This window comes from Myotis davidii, unplaced genomic scaffold (assembly GCF_000327345.1).
Source record: "Myotis davidii unplaced genomic scaffold, ASM32734v1 scaffold1029, whole genome shotgun sequence".
Lineage (NCBI taxonomy): Eukaryota > Metazoa > Chordata > Mammalia > Chiroptera > Vespertilionidae > Myotis > Myotis davidii.
The window spans coordinates 95,451-108,360 of NW_006300362.1; positions in this window are offsets into that span (position 1 = coordinate 95,451).

The window sequence follows — 12,910 nt, forward strand, 5'->3', positions numbered from 1 at the left end:
GCTGGCATGACTCAGTGATTGAGCAGTCGACCTATGAACCAAGAGGCCACAGTTCGATTCCTGGTCAGGATACATGCCAAGGTTATGAGCTCGATCCCTAGTGGGGTATGTGCTGATGTTTCTATCTCTGTCCCCTTCTCCCTTCCTCTCTAAAATCAATAAGAGCATTTTTTTTTTAAAAAAGCAATTGCCACACTTCACTTTTAATGGAACAGAACTTTACCAAGTCAAGGCACTCCAGTGGGGACCCCCACCCTGATCCAAGGGAATGTGTCTATTTCAGGCTTCGCTGTGAGTCAGTGAAATCAGAAGCTATCCTATCTAATAAAAGAGAAACATGGTAATTGGCATTACCCTTCCCATTGGCTAATCAGAGAACTATGCAAATTAGCTTCCAGCCAAGATGGCGGCCTGCAGCTAGGCAGCTTGAAACTAACATGAGGCTTGCTTGCTTCAGTGACGGAGGACTCCAACGTTTCCGCTTGCCGCTGCAGACCTCTGACCTGCAACTCTAAGCAACTATGTAACAAATATAGACACTAAACAAAACCCCAGAAAGCTACTTTAGTCCGCAGGGCTTCAGCCAGCAGGATTGCAACATTGTAAACAAAGGCCAGAAACCTACTTTCAGCAGCGGAGGCCTAAGAGCTGGAGCCAAGCCTCAAAGCTAAAGCTGGCCCAGAATAAAAAAGAAAAAAAGGAGCAGTTGGGAGCTTCAGTCACCCCCAGCCTGAAAATAGCCCTCAGCCCCTCACCCAGACTGGCCAGGCACCCCAATAGGGACCCCCACCCTGAAGGGTGTGTGACCAGCTGCAAACCGCCATCATCCTCTCATCCAGGCTGGCCAGGCACCCCAGGGGGGCCCCCCACCCTGATCCAGGACACCCTTCAGGGCAAACCAGCCAGCACTGACCCATGCACCAGGCCTCTACCCTATATAGTAAAAGGGTAATATGCCTCCCAGCACCGGGATCAGCGGAGCCGCGAGGCCTCCCGGCTCTGGGATCAGCATGACAGGGGCAGCGCCCAAACCCACTGATCGCCCTGTGGCTCTGTGTGTGACAGGGTGTGGCTCCCCCCCCCCCCCACCCCCCCCACCCCCCACAGCCCTGCTCTGTGTGTGACGCAGTAGAGCCATAACCTCCCCATCGGTCCTGCCCTGAGTGTGAGAGTGGCGGCACCCCAGCCATCTGATCGGCCCTGCTCTGTGGGGGACAGGTTATGGAGCCCGGACCCTCCTGATGGGCCCTGCTCTGTGCGTGACAGGGGGTGGCGCCGCAACCTCCCCATCGACCCTGCCTTGAGTGTGACAGGGGATGGTGCCCCAACCCCCCAATTGGCCCTACCCTGAGCGTGATTGAGGGTGGCTTTGCACCCTCCTGATCCGCCCTGCTCTGTGCATGACAGGGGGTGACGCCCCAACTCCCCTGCTCTAAGCCCAACCAGGGGCTGCACCTAGGGATTGAGCCTGCCCTCTGCCACCCGGGAGCAGGCCTAAGCCAGCAGGTCGTTATCTCCCGAGCGGTCCGAGACTGCGAGAGGGCACAGGCCGGGCTGTGGGACCCCTCCTCCCCCCGAGTGCACAAATTTTTGTGCACTGGGCCTCTAGTACTAATATAAGGGAAGAATGTGAGGAGAGACATGAGTGGACAAAACAACCTCTATCACAGTCATTCTGCACTCCTGACATTCCCTGGTAATGGCAGTGGCAGTGGACACAATCCTGGCCAATCTCTATCCCCTCATTTATTTGCTTCAGGGGCAAAGGTTATTTACCCATGTAGTGAGTTTGAGAGAAGGAACTGGACATAAGTAGAACTACTTATGTCCAGTTCCTTCTTTTTATCTCTTTGGAGAGGTAGCCTGTTTGCAGGGAGCACACATTCATAGCTCCTCCCTGGCATCAGTTTTATAAGGTCCAGCCTGCACCAGGGATTCCTCCAGTTTTCCAGCTCTGCCTTGAGATAAGGAGGGAAACTCTGATTCTATATTATTCTGTAAACCCCTTGTTGTCAAGGAACACTGCATATTCTTAAAACAGCTTCAATCATTATAAAAATAATTTATGTTTTCTTCCTGATTTCATTCACAAAGTACTCTGTTAAAACACCAGCAATATAAACATAGTTTCCCTTTGAAAGTTACAGAGCTCTCAGTGAAGAAATTAGCATAAACTTCCCTGATTCCCATGTCCAGGCAGGTCCTGTGGCCATATCTCAGACTAGTGGCATGAACATATCATAAACAGAAACACAGAGAAAACTAGAAATGCCCCCTAACTAGTAGAAAAAATATTAATAGCAAAGCAACTCAAGGGGATAAAATAGACACTGAACATTGCCAGGAATAATCCTCATAGTTGACTCTCATCTATTAGATCCCTGAATAAAATAATCCCACATCCCCAGACATGTTATCTGTTTCTGTCATCTGTTGGGCCAACAGGCAGACTAAGTCATATTCATGCAGGAGTTGTTTTCAATTGTCCATTAGCTATATTTTCCTTCCTCTACTCAGGGTAATGGTATGAATGTGTCTTTGTTCAACTGTTTCCTTGTTGAGCCAACAATTACATTTCTTTTTTAAAAAATTATTTATTGATTTAGAGAAAGAAGAAAGAAGAGAGGGAGAGAGAGAGAGAGAGAGAGGTTTGTTGTTTCATTTATTTATGCATTCATTGGTTGATTCTTGTATGTGGCCTGACCTGGGATTGAACCTGCAACCTTGGTGTGTCAGGATGACTCTCTAACCAACTGAGCTGCCCAGCCAGGGCAACAATTATATTTCTTTGAAGAAGGAAAATCTATCAACAATGCATAGCATTTTTACCAAAAAAAACCCCCACAAAAAAACAAAAACAAAAAAAAAAACAAACAACAACAACAACAACCCTAAATATACATATTTTAATAAGAAAAAGTTGAACTCAGATGTGAGTGGTGACTATGGATATCACTGTATCAAGGGATGAAGAAATAAAATACACCCCTATGTTCCCCATGACACAACATTTAAAATATTTCTGTTGTTATTTTTGTCACATAGTAATTTAGTTTCTTTTTTATAACTAGAAGATCTCTGAAATTAGTTTGGTTTACTGAGGTAGATTCTATAAGCATATGCTTACAAATTATTTAGAACATTTAAAAAATTTGAAACTGGGATTTTAGTTTCTTTTAATTGCTTAAAATTTCAGTTTTATGCAAGATGATGCACAAAATGGTTTAAGTCATTGTTAAATTTTTGGTGTGGTGGTAGGAAATTGGAGTAAGAAATGGAGACCTGTACTTCTGGTTCTACTCCTGATTCCATATAACTTTGAATACATGATCTGAGTCTCTCTTTAATTACATCATTTATACATTAGAATGTAGAGCAGATAGTTCTTAATGCCCCTTCCAACTTAGAAAACTGGTACATCTACACAATGGAATACTAATCTGCTGTAAAAAGGAAGGATCTTCTACCATTTGCAACAGTATGGATCGACCTGGAGTGCATTATGCTAAGTGAAATAAGTCAGTCAGAGAAAGATAAATATCACATGCTCTCACTCATTTGTGGAATATAATGAACAACATAAACAGATGATCTAATTTCATTCCTTAAAACTTGTAGATTAGTACCAATATATTCTTGGCTGAAAAAAATGAGCATAGGTTTCTAAAAACATCCATGAGCTAGTGCTGCCCCCTATAGTACAGTGGAATGGGGGTGGTGCTACAAAACTAGGACATTTTGTCATTCTAATTACTATCTTGGGCTGTCCTCTACCTGCTTATTTCTGCAAAACCCAGAGTTTTAAAACATTGTCTAATTTCTAGCTATCTATTTTTATCTGTTAAAATGAAAATATTAAAACTCAAATTATATTTAACTAGAGGCCCAGTGTACGAAATCCGTGTATGGGTAGGGTTCCTAGGCCTCACTGACGATCAGGGCCAATCTGTGGGTCTACTGGCAGGATGATCAAGGAGGGCACCGCCTTGGCTGGCCTGGTGCCTGCGGGCTGGGGGCAGCTCCTGCATTGAGCATCTGCCCCCTGGTGGTCAGTGTGCGTCATAGTGACCGGTCATTGCACCAGTCATTCTGCCATTCAGTCAATTTGCATATTAGGCTTTTATTCTATAGGATGATTTTTAGCTAAGACAATTTGAGTAAACATGTTTTTAAAACTGTTCAAGGAAAGTATTGTTTCTATAATCTCCCAAAATAAACTTATCTGAGCCTGGGACACCCATAGAAGCAAAAGAAAGCCTCTTAGAGAAAGCACACACTCAGGTAAGACCACCTCAGAGCCTCACAGACTTCCCAGCCATAATCCTGAACTTGAGAACACAAGGGGTAACACACTACTATTTTACTCTATTGCTGGCTCTCCATATTTCCCTGTTAACTGCCAGAGTCCATTGTCTGCACTAGCTGAGTTTAGACAGAAACCCCCAAAAGCTAGTAAACTTTTGAAGTCCTAGCAAAGGTCAGGACTGCACACCACCCAGTTAACCTAGGAACCACCCAGTTAATTTAGGTAAAAATAGTTGAAGCATCATCTCCACCTTAGTTCACTTAATTCCTTAGATACTTATGTAGATCCTTGTTGATTATTGTTGGTCAGGTACTCTGCCTATTCCTGGAAATCATCTATTGATGAGCTAATCAGATACTTTGTCTATTTTTGGAAATTGTCTGCTGATCTGTGTGTCATTGAAACCTCCTTACCCTAAGGGCTACTCCAGATCAATAAAAGATTGGAGCGGCCTGAGCTTGGGTGGAAGTCCTTCTGGACTTGCCCGCCTGGTCCCCCAATATTGCAAAATTATCCCGTGTCTTTTTCTCTCATTTGTTGTGTGGCTCCTCTTTCAGATACCGAACCCTACTCCACGTAGAACGTGGAGGGAGTCTTACTCGACATTAACACACAAGGAAATCACATATCACACATGTGGGAACCATGCCAGGTCCCTGGATAGTCAAGGCTGGTGGGAGCACAGAGTCCTTGTTATCAATACACCAGAATGGCTAAAGGCTGCTCTGGGTATGTGCCTAAATAGGATGTTCAAGGACTCTGAGCCTGGGAATCATAATCAGGCTGATACCATGAGTAGGTGCAAGGACACACAGTACACTGTGCCCTTCAGTAGCCAATATGATTGATGTAACTATTGGCATGAAGCCTTCTTTGTCTAAATGGTATAAAAGTAGGTTACTGACCAGTTTAGTTGGCTGAGGCGGGAGTGAGAAGTCTGTTGGAGAATGGAGAGAGAGAAGCTAGGATGAAGTGTGTGAAGTCTGCTAGAGAGAGCAGCTGGGCAGGAGAGACAGGAGAGCTCAGGTACCGCTACCATGTGAGGCAGTGAGTCTGGGAGGCGGCGTGCGGCTGCTCAGATAATAGCTGTGGGGTAGTGAGTCTAGGAGGCAGCGTGTAGCTGCTCAGATAATAGCTGTGAGTACAGATACTGGTGCTGCTTTATGGGAAAGATATGTTTACCAGCTGGTATCTGGCTGCCTGCCTGTATGGACTTTGCTGTGAAAGGACTGTCTTGTCTGATGGCTATATGGCCACTGGCTTCTGCAATAAAGACTCATATATACCCACAACCTCTAATGGCTTCTCCATCTAAGACCCGGCATCCTAGGAGGTCCATCCCCAGGCAGAGGAGCTTGGACCCAACACCTGTTACTAGTGAGCAGAGAATAAAAGAGGAATTTTGACTAAGTTCCAAACAGTTATTACAGTGGACAGAGTTCGAGAAGAACCAGACCTGGCATAGTCAGATAGGAGAATTTAGAAGAATACATGGACTCACAGCCAGTCAGACCAGCAGAGCTGTGAGGTGCTCTTGCTGCTGGCTCTGACAACACAGAAGCACAGAGCGTAGTGGTTTAAGGTGTAGCCTCTGGAGCCAGCTGAAAATAATGGTGGTGTGGGCACAAGCTGGATACCTAAATCTCTATTTCTCATCTGTAAAATGGCAAGTATTATAGTAGTCTATCTCACTGGGTTGTGATAATTGAATGAATTAACATATGGAAATGTCTGAATGGGAATGGTGTGTATTTTATAGGAAGCACTAGAGAGGTAGCTGGTATCATCACCATTGCTGTTATATAGGCAGTTAGTCACATTATATCACCTATATCATGATTAGGTTACTTTTTCTCCATACATGCTTAGATGCATATCCATCTAGCTTGGAATGAACTCTTGAGGCAAACTTAGCAATTACACATCTCAAAATTTATGATTTCATATGACTGGCTCCTTTGTTGAGAAGCAGCAGAACTAATAATTACAAGAAAATCTGGACAACCATTAGGCTAATTACTGAATGTTTTTAGAATTTGCTATTTACTTTTTGTTTAGATATTATGTGCAGAGCCATCACCATCACCGCAACCGTAGCACCTACTCCACCTCCAACACACATACCAGTGAATACTCACCAAAAACTCATTCTGAACAACTAGGAACATGGAGTTAGAACAATAGGCTGCCTGACCAGATTCCAGGTGAAACCATGTGACTGGGAAACTTCATTCTATCCTTCCTTTTCCAAGAGCTTTCATATTTCTCACCTTTTATCTAATCTTTGTTTTTCTTCATCACAATTACAGAAGGAGGAAAAGATTCTTTAGCACTCCATCTACTTTTTACTATTACTGCTTTTTTATTTTATTGTTGACAGTATTTTGTAAAGATGCCCCCTAGTTTCCCCCGTTTGACCCACTCCTCCCAACCCTGCCTCACCCGAGGCCTTCACCACACTTTTTTTTTCAAGTTCAATCTGCTAGTTTTATTTATTTATTTATTTATTTATTTATTTATGTATTCATTTATTTATTTATTTTGCAGTGTAATTTATTTATTTATTTATTTTTAATGTCCTTATTGCTAAAAATCTATATACATAAAAGTCTACGTCACCGAATGACACAACAACTGGTCGCTATGATGTGCACTGACCACCAGGGGCAGATGATCAACACAGGACCTGCCCCCTGGTGGTCAGTGTGCTCCCACAGCCAACCTCCCATGGCCGACCAACCTACTGTGGTCCCTCCCCTCAGCTGGCCGGCCCCGATCTGCCCCAATAGTGTCAGCTGGCCAACCCGCCATGGCCCCTCCCCACAGCTGGCTGGCCTAGATGGCCCCAATCAGAACCTCCTGTGGCCCCTCCCCCCACTGGCCAACCTGCAGCTCCTTTCCCTGGCCAACCTCCCACGGCCCCTATTAGCTCCAATTGCTGCCCAGGCCAAGGGACCCCACCCATGCACAAATTCATGCACCAGACCTCTAGTATTACATATATCTCCTTTTCCCCCCATTGACCTCTCCAAACTCTCTCCTACCTCCCAGCACAGGCCACCTCCCCACTCAATTGTCTGTGTCTATTGATTATGCTTATAGGTATGCATACAAGTCTTTTGGTTGATCTCTTACCGCTGCACACCCTCCCCACCCTGCCCTTGCCTTTCCTCTGAGGTTTGATGGTCTGTTCCACACTTCTCTGTCTCTGGATCTATTTTTGGTCATCGGTTTATGTTGTTTATTATATTCCACAAATGAGTGAGATCATGTGATACTTATATCTTTCTCCAACTGGCTTATTCTGCTTAGCATAATACTCTCCAGGTCCATCCATGCTGTAGCAAATGGTAAGAGTTATTTCTTTTTTACAGCAGCATGATACTCCACTATGTAAATGAACCACAGTTTTTTTTTAGCCACTCATCTGCTGATGGGCACTTAGGGTGTTTCCAAATCTTAGCTATTGTAAATTGTGCTGCTATGAACATAGGGTGCATATATTCTTTCTAGTTGGTGTTTCTGATTTATTGGAATATATTGGTAGGAGTGGAATTACTGGGTCAAATGGGAGTTCCGTTTTTAATTTTTTGAGGAAACTCCATACTGTTTTCCACAATGGCTGCACCAGTCTGCATTCCCACCACACTTTTTTTTTTTAATAATTCCAAATAGTTATCTTAGCTATTCCTCATTAAAGAGTGGTATATAACTCCCCTTAAGGGAGGACAATGCTTAGTGACTTCCTTCCAAAGAGTACAATATGGAAAGCAGAAAAATAACAACTTTATAAGGAGAGACCTGGCAAACAGTATGTCACATTGAGAGCATGGATCTTGCTAGGATTGTGATCAGAAGGGCACTTCACCTCTGTGGTATTTTCCCCTCAAAAGCCCACAGTCTAATTATAGGAAAAACTTCAGAAAAACCCAAGCTGAAGGTCGTCCTACAAAATGCCTGAGGAGTACTCCTCAAATATCAAGGTCATCCAAAACAAGGAAAGTCTAAGAAACTCACAGTCCAGAGAACCAAATGCTAGATGTGATGTGGTGTTCTGAATGGGGCCTTGAAACAGAAAAAGGGCATCTGGGGAATACCAAGAAAGTCTATATAAAATATTTTGTTTAGTTAAAAATAGCATATTAGGATATGAAGAATGTGAATCATTAGTTGTGACAAATGTACTAATGTGAGACATTGACAGTAGGGGTAACTCTGTTTACTATCTTTGCAAATTTCTGTAACTCCCAAACTATTCTAAATTAGAAGTTCCTTAAAAATATTTTTATTGGCTTTTTAACCTTTTATATTGGTGTTCTCTGTAGTGCAAACTGTCTCTAGTTCTCAACCCCATAGTTCAGTATGCAATGCTGAACCACAGTAAGGAAATGAATGGCTTTGTGGAATTTGTGTCATCATCTCAACCCATTTCTGGCTTTGGAAATGCCAACACACTGGCTCTCCAAATCTCACCAATCCTTCATGGCCTCAATCACTTACTCACTCTCTCATTCATTTACTCATCCAAGCAGAATCACTGCCTGAGTATCCTGCAGTGGATGCATTTAACCTGAGCTACAAACAACCTCACAGTCCAGTGAGGGAGTTGAGAAAAAAGAATCATCAAAATAAATACAATCTGTGAAGAGACAATGAACTTTACTCTCAGGGCTGGGAGAAAACTTAAAAGCTCAGAGATATTAGAGAATAGTGTTATAAAAATAGTAAGAAATATCTTGTCAGACAGAAAAAAGAAGGAAGCGTTTTCAAAGTGGAGGGATAGCATATGCAAAGGCCCTGGGTACATGGCCTTCCAGGGCCTGATTAGGAGTAAGAATAATTTCTCAAATTTATTTAGCTTCTGCTCTGTATCAGGCAGTATAATAGCATTTATATCAGTTTCCTTGGTGTTGTAACAAATGACCACAAATTCCATTGTTACAGTTTTGGGGGTTAGAAGTCTGAAATTGGGTTTTATAAGGCTAAAATCTATCTACGTATATCTGAAGACTCCTTGTCCTTCCCTGATTTTGGAGACTGGATATATTCCTTGGCTCATGGCCCCTTCCTCCTTCTTTAAAGCCAGCAGCACAGCTTCTTCAATCTTCTCTCTCTTGGACCTGTTTCCATCGTACTGAGTGTGGTCCTGTGGGCCAGGTACTGTGCTAAGTGCTTTGTTCCTATTAACTTATTTAATCCTCACAATATCAAGATGGATCATTTATTTTTCACTTTAAAGATGAGGAAACAGGAGAACCAAGATGGCGGCATAGGTTAACGCCGGAGTTTGCCGCCTCGAACAAAAAACCCCCCCCCCGCCCCAACCCTCGAGTCCCAGTTTCCCTACCTGTAAAAAGGGGATAATGTGTATAAGTTTTCTATAACAAATTACCACAAACTTTGAGGCTTAAAATGATACAGATTTATTATCTTACAGTTCTGGAAGTCAGAAGTTCAAAATGGGCCTTAAGGAGTCAAATGCAGGGGTTTCAGGGTCGTGTTCCTTCTGGAGGTTCCAGGCAGAAGCCTGGCCTGATTTTGGACTGGATATATTCCTTGGCTCATGGCCCCTTCCTCCTTCTTTAAAGCCAGCAGCACAGCTTCTTCAATCTTCTCTCTCTTGGACCTGTTTCCATCGTACTGAGTGTGGTCCTGTGGGCCAGGTACTGTGCTAAGTGCTTTGTTCCTATTAACTTATTTAATCCTCACAATATCAAGATGGATCATTTATTTTTCACTTTAAAGATGAGGAAACAAAGGCACTTGAGAAGTATAGCCAGCAAGGGTCAGGGGATGAAGGGTCTCCTGTATGCTAGAGCAGCGGTTCTCAACCTGTGGAAGAGCTGCTATGTCTCCTGGAATTGGTAGAGTGGCCTTGTGTAGTAGGTATTCTGTAGAGCCCAGTGGCTCAGCCTCCCAGTCACCTGAGCTGGGTACTCTAGGTATGCTCCTTTGTGGGCTGCGTACACAGTCTCATTATAGTTGAGCCTTGATTGCTGTTGGTGTCACTGGGAGGAATTGACCTCCAGGCCAATAGTTCAGCAATGAATTAATGGATGCTCAAAAAATAATTATTGATAAGGGGAAATAGTGGAGAGGAGGGTAAAATTGACACCATTGTAATTAACTCAGTTATTAATTAAATAACAGAAAAGGAGCAAAGGAAAGGCCATATAATATAGGCATGCCATTTGTGCTAGAAAGCGTTTGACACTTTACAGGTCTGTTTGCCACAGATCCCAGGGGAAGGGACTGGACAAAGGAAGAATAGATGCATGCCCAGTGGGAGCAGGTCATTGGCCAGAATAGGCTTGGCCACTGCAAGGGTGGGAAATCTGAGATACATAAGCTCCTAAAGAAAGGGAATTCCCTCTGTTGGCCCTCTTGTGCTCCTGGCTCTCTTGTTGTAGGTGGTGTGCTCCCCTGCATTCACCCACATGGCCCACAGCCATATGGACCACACATACAAGAAACTGATGAACTAAAATTAGTCTGATGCCCTGCTGGACTCAACTCCACCACAGAATGGAAACTCTGGACACTGGCTTTACTTTTAGCTCTGCTGAATCCCCAGCTGCACGTTTTCCAGATTTGATTTAAAGGAAATGGGACTTTGAAAATCAAGGGATATAATTCCATGCAAATAAAAACTTTCTACCACATATCATCTTCCTGTGGGTATTTTTTATAGCATCACCTCCCTTCTCAGTACCAAACTCCTATCTTAATCCATTTGGGATGCTGTTACAAAAATACTATAGACTGGTGGCTTAAACAACAAACTTTTATTTCTCACAGTTCTGGAGGCTAGTAAGCCCAAGATCAAGGTGCTGGCCTATTCCTCCCCCAAAGTGCCTACCTCCAAATACCATCACATTGGCATAATTAATTCATAAAAATATGAACTGTAGTATAAAATATGACATTCTTCCTTAAAGAAAGAGGAATTATAATAACTGTAAGATACAAGTTAATACCACAAAAACTTTGAACAAAAATTTAAAATGTCATATGGTAAAAATAATTTTTTTTAGTATTATACAGCAGGTCCTGAAATGGGGTATAAGCAAATAAAAATGAAAGTTTATATAAATTTTCTGAATATAATTTTATTTTCTATAGAAAATGTTAGACATTATTATAAAGAATAATATATATGTGTAAGAGTACAACTACATTTTCAAATACAAGGTAATTAGCATTTTAGAAAGCAGCAGTTTTTCCATTTTTTTAAAGCTAGCAGTCATGCATAAAAATGAACATTACAAGAAACTGAGTAGACAATTTTTGCCATGAAAAGATGAATATAATTAAAAACTGAGGCAGCTTTCTTTCACTTCAATAAGAAGTGTGGGTAAATGCCCTCATCTCAGAATAACCAAACCTAAGAGCACTCAGCTTATTATTATTATTTTTAATAAGAAGCAGAAAAACACGTTCCATTCAATGTACTGATTGTGTTAAAAAGACACACAGTCCATGTCCAGATAGGCTGCTAAAGTGCAATAAAAGCAAGTGGATTTGTCACAGTGTAGTCATTGACATAGTATGTTGTTAATTAGTTAATACAAACAAGTACAATTTATACTTTAACTAAATTGATCTTATATAATCTGTACTCATCCTATATAATCTGTAGAAAGTTTTGTTTTATTATCTTTGCATAGATACAAATTTATCTATTACTTAAAAAAGCAGCAAAGCAATAGTAAGCAGAGTCAAAATTTATAGTTCTTGCTTTTACAAAGTGCTACTCAGTTTGTCACATTTTAAAATTTGAAAACAGCCAAAGCCGGTTTGGCTCAGTGGATAGAGCGTTGGCCTGCGGACTGAAAGGTCCCAGGTTCGATTCCGGTCAAGGGCATGTACCTGGGTTGCAGGCACATCCCCAGTGGGGGGGGGCGTGCAGGAGGCAGCTGATCGATGTTTCTCTCTCATCGATGTTTCTAACTCTCTATCTCTCTCCCTTCCTCTCTGTAAAAGATCAATAAAATATATTTAAAAAAAAATTTGAAAACAAAACTCCAACTCTTGCCATACAAACAGCACATTTCTTTTTTATCAGGGATCTTCTTGAAAGAAAAAAGTTATCTCCTCTTTTTTACATCAAAGGAGATACAAAGGTTCAATAGGCAATCTTAGAGATTTGGCTGAGAATATTTTATATAAAAGTCATCTGTGACCAAAAGAGGTTAAATGTATTAAATGCAAGCTTTTTATAAGGGCACCAATATCTCTAAATTGCTAAGAGATCTAGAGTGGCAGTGGTCCTGGTCACCTTTTTTCCTGATAGTCTGATCTTGTCTTCATATACCGGGTGTACTGGTTAATAATAGCGAATTTTGTAATCAAAGAAAACATGATAATTTCAGAGAAACATAAAAAGTGCTTTATTCAAAGTACTGTCCATAGCTAGCTACACATTTCCCCCATCTTTCAGGTAATTTGTGGATACTGTCCCAATAGAACTTTTCTTGTTTTGAGGCAAACCATTCAGAGACACAATTTTCCACTTCTTCATACATTTTGAAATGCTGCTCAGAAAGTGCTTGTGCCATTGATACGAACAAGTGTAATCTGAAGGAGCAAGGTCTGGTGAATACA